Source organism: Penaeus monodon, chromosome 3, assembly GCF_015228065.2.
Source record: "Penaeus monodon isolate SGIC_2016 chromosome 3, NSTDA_Pmon_1, whole genome shotgun sequence".
In the NCBI taxonomy this organism is placed as follows: domain Eukaryota; kingdom Metazoa; phylum Arthropoda; class Malacostraca; order Decapoda; family Penaeidae; genus Penaeus; species Penaeus monodon.
This window is the reverse complement of record NC_051388.1, coordinates 13,373,995-13,378,994: the sequence shown is the minus strand read 5'-3', so window position 1 is coordinate 13,378,994 and position 5,000 is coordinate 13,373,995. Positions and strand designations below refer to the sequence as shown.

Below are 5,000 nucleotides of genomic sequence, written 5' to 3'. Positions count from 1 at the left end.
TGAGATAACATGAAAAGTAGAATCTAATGTAGGAACTTTAAAGTGACATCATTAAGGATTGATATGAAATATATATATATATATATATATATTATATATATATATATATATATATATATATTATATATATATATATATATATATATATATATAGCTCAAACATTTTTTTTCTTCATATTTAAGGCTATTATTGATATTGTAGCTTTTTGCTTCATATATGTAGTTAAACAAATTTTATATATAGGTTGTAATATGTTTTTGTTTGTGTAAAGCAGGTTTCAAGTTACTTAATTGTAAATGTTTATTTATTTCATTGATATATAATATATTTATTCCATGGAAACCTATGCATTTCTCTGATTATTAATCATAAAACTGGTTATAAGTTGCTAAGATAGTGAGAAAAATAAAGTAATGAGCTTAAGTTGGTTAGTGAGATTGATAGTGAGAGAGAGAGAGAGAGAGAGAAAAGAGAGAGAGAGAGAGAAAGAGAAAAGAGAGAGGGGAGAGAGAGGGGGATGAGAGAGAGAAGAGAGAGAGAGAGAGGAAACAAACAAACAAAAAAACAAGAGCAAGAATGAGAAAGAGAGAGAGAGAGAGAGAGAGAGAGAGAGAGAGAGAGAGAGCGAGCGAGCAAGAAGAGCAATAGCAAGAATGAGAACAAGAGCTAGAGAGAGAGAGAGAGAAGAAAAAGAAAGAAAAATATAGGGTAGAATTGTTGGGGATTCCAAAAATATAATATCAATAAAAAAGGAGCAAAAAATATACATTTTTTGTATTGTACCTTTATTACTGATTAAGATTTTCCAGACTATTTATATCATGCTGTAATAACTTTAAAAATTTAATTGAAGAATACTCAGTGATTTAAAAATGAAAATTTAATTTTTCATATTTTGACTCCAATGATACATACAATAGATGTTCATCACTAGCAAAAATAAAATATAAAGAAATGTGCACTTTATAAAGTGAATGTAGTGTAAAGCATCTTGTTATGCTATGTTATATGTCATGTTTTTCATTATTCTAAAAATGAAATACTATTATGGAGAATCAGTTTGCACTGCTGTTTTCCAATAGGATGAACTGATATGTAATATTTGTGCAGAGCACAATATACTATAGCATATCCCTTACTGATGTGAATCTTATATATTCTTTGTCTTTCTTTTGTACCATCATGATGTTTTGAATAAACTAAAGACAAATATAGTTAAATCAGAATGTTTTAATTTCTTTTGACAGTTACCTGTATTTTTTTTCTGTTCACTCCTTATACATTCAATGCTTTCCTATACACATACTTACATTTCTGGCATTACTTGAAAAACAACTTGATAAGCTGGTTAATTTACTTGAAACATTTGTACAATGTTTTTTTTTTTTTGCTTTTTTTTATTTTTAGTAATAAGATGAGTGAAAGGCAAGCTCTCTATAATGTCTGATAGTACATGTTAGTTTCTTTTCCTCTTTTAATTTTTTGTCAATGTATTTTTCAATATATTTTATTATTAATGTTTGCACTTTCTATGAACTTATTCTATAAAGATTATAGAAGTGTAATTTTCCGTATATTTTTGCAATATACTCTTTTCACTTACTATGAATTTATTCTATACTTGTATATGAAGACTATTACCTTTTGGATATCTTAACATAAGAGTGGTGTCAGATAATGAAAATTGTATGTAATGGAACTAAATACATTCGGGTTTACATTGTGGTTTATGAAAAAGGTTTGATAAACATTTTATGCAGTAGTTATCAATAAGACTTTAAAGTAATTATTGACTATTGTCTCTGTAGTGGCAAGGTATCTCTTAACAAGGTCACACTGCTGAAAATAAATGATTACTTAGAATTTGACTAGAGAATATAATGTTACATGTTATATCCATATTATTGTCAGAATAGGGAAATAATCTCCATGGAGAAAGTTATTGTCAGAAATAAAAACAATGTAGTTTTAAATTTTATGAATGATTTGCCATGAATTTCTGGGTAGGGGAAAAGGGTAAAGGTCATTTAAAGATATTTAATATGGTTTTCATCTTCAGTTATCTGTAAATTTTTTATGTAATTTGAATAGATGCCAAATTGAATTAACAAATAAGATAAGTTTTTAAATGTTCATGTTCATCTTTTGTTACTGTAATGAATGTACCTGCTCTTTATTAATAATAATAATGATAATAATAATATAAAAAATAGTAGTGAAATCATGTTGATAAAGAAAGCTGAAGTGGAGAGTTATGAATAGATGTCAAATTCAATAAAGAAAATAAATTTGGCACATTTAGACTGAGATATTTATTTGTTATTACAAATGAAATAAAGACTCGGGTAGTTTAAATCCATATATATATATTTTTTTTAAGTGATAAATATGCAACTAAAGATTAAGTGATGATTTCCCTAGACGTAGAAGGAAATGAAAATGGGAAGCTCAGTAGGAATTTGATATGATACATGTTACGGGGAATGAGATGGAAGCATACAATAATAATTCAAGCAACAGCAGTGACTAATAATCAGGAAATTAAAAAAATAATAATAATAGAAAAAAAAATTGATGGGAAGTATTGACCAATTCCCCCCATCAAATTCAACCCAATTAACCTATTTTCTCTTGCTATTAGATTGCTCCTAGAAAAAAATAAATGTGCAGTTATGGGGATAAAGTATTTTGGGTAGGTTTGTTGATCAGTAGATTATAACTAAATTATTTGAAAATAGAAAATAGTGAAATACAGTTTTTTCATCATCCTATTATTATAATTATTTGTATTTTTAGCTTCATGTTTAGAACTTTGAGAAAACACAGGTAGCTCATTGTTTAGATAAATACCTAAAAAGGTTCTAAAATCCTTCCTTGTACTGTTTTGATTTTCCCTTTGTATCATTTAAAATATGTTCTCATATGAATCCCATGTCTCTATATTGTAGTGCAGGACCATATAATGAAAGTTACCTTTTTCCCTTCCGAGCTTTGATATCAAGATTTATTTTAGGATAAGCAGACATATATCCTTCATTATCCTTCATAGATTAATAACATATCACTGTCAAAAAGTGACAGTATTTCCTCTTGCTGTTACTTTACTAAATACAAATTCATGAGAGTAGCTGGCAATGCTTTTAACAGTAAATCTAGATAAAATGTGTATAATGCTTAATACTTATGTTTCATACATTAATTTGTTAACTTAGAGAATTGTTTGTATGCAAGCTAAATCTTGTTAAATATACAAGCCAGCCTGAATAAAATTCTCAAGGTGTAGATGACTAAAATGCATTAGTATATTTTGGCTAAATTTATGGCATGCTTAATAACACATGTGCCTTTCTTTCTATATTATAGCAAACTGCACAGTATGCAAAAATGGAGCATCAGGTTCCAATTTGAGCTTGTGCTGTTGTGGAAACTTGTTTTTTAAATATTTTAGTGCCTAGTATAGCTGTAGGTAAATAAAGTCTTCATGCAACTGAAGCTTTTGTTTTCTTGATATTATATTATCATACAGAATTGTTATTTACAACCTTTGTAATCACGTAACGCTTCAGAAGAGGTAGCTTTGATAAACATGTTGATCATGTACCATAAAAGGATGAAGCTATAATGTTATAATAAGAAAGAAGAAACTGTATATTTTAGTACTTGCAAGGTGTGCAGTTGATAATATATACTATTTTGCTTTCAGTTATTATGATATAATGTTATAAGATTTTTATATACTTAAATATTTCAAATCAGAAACGATTACTATGAAAACTTAACTTGAAAGAAGTATTTTGTTTTATGATAGTGTAATACTTCACACTGAAGATTTAGATACAGTAGTGTGCGTGTGAGTGTGAGTGAGTGTGAGTGTGAGTGTGAGTGTGAGTGTGAGTGTGAGTGTGAGTGTGAGTGTGAGTGTGAGTGGGAGTGTGAGTGTGTGTGTGTGTGTGTGTGTGTGTGTGGTGTGTGTGTGTTGTGTGTGTGTGGTGTGTGTGTGTGTGTGTGTGTGTGTTTTCTGTCTGTGTGTATGTATGTATATATGATATACACACACAAACACACACACACACACACACACACACACACACACACACACACACACACACACACACACACACATATATACATATACTTACGAGGGGACTTCAAAAAGTTTGTGGAAAAAGTCCATAATTGAAAATTCATATGGAAGAACATTTTTGTATCAACATGTTCAAACTTAAATGCAGGTAATAACGCATTGCTGCCAGTTGGAAGTCAGGCACCATTCACGCAACATGGAAATCACCAAATTGAGGCCAGGACAAACATTAAATCATGGTGAAACTTGGTTGGAGATAGGCAAATCATTGATGCTCTGGAGCAAGTTCATGGTGACAAGCCCCAAGAATCATCAACCTTCAAATGGATAATTGGTTCAGAAGTGGAAGAAACAAAATTGAAGATAAGCCCCGCAGTGGCAGGCCATAAACGTCGTTTGTGAGGACACAATGATGCTGTTCATGACATTATTGAAAAGAACAGACAATAACTACTGAATCAGAGCAGATACACTCAACATGTCTGTGGATTCTGCACACAATTCTAGTAAGAGTTTGGGGTTAAGCAAGCTTTCTGTTCGATGAATCCCTAGGCTGTTGCGTCCAGATCAGCAGCAAACCAAGATAGATCTTTCAAAGAAATTTTGAACAAGTGGGACGAGGACCTGAAGCTTTTCTGCTGAAGACTGTACGGGATGAAAAATGGGTCTACCAGTAACCGAATCCAAGGGCCCCAAAATTCCAATGCCAAAGCAAGGGGATTTTGCTGGTGACTTCCTCAAGGCAGAAAAAAATTAAATCTGCTTATTTCAGAAAATTTTCAAAAAATCTCAGAAAAACACCTGGAAAGCTGCACATGCATTCTCTTCTTTAAATAAAAATGCACCCCCAAACCCTTTTAAAAATGTTTTAATGGGGTCCTCTCCCCCTTAAAACCCCATTTGCCCATCCCCTTT

General features: G+C 30.7%; 2 protein-coding genes across 2 annotated transcripts in view; one reads left to right on the top strand and one right to left on the bottom strand.

The window, feature by feature from the left end:
* The window catches only part of LOC119591965 (transmembrane protein 243-like), a 77,646-nt gene that overhangs the window by 43,219 nt on the left and 29,427 nt on the right, over positions 1–5,000 (bottom strand). The window lies entirely within an intron of this gene.
* Positions 1–5,000, top strand: part of LOC119591954 (F-box/SPRY domain-containing protein 1-like) — a 50,102-nt gene that overhangs the window by 34,966 nt on the left and 10,136 nt on the right. The gene's annotated exons all lie outside the window — the stretch shown is intronic.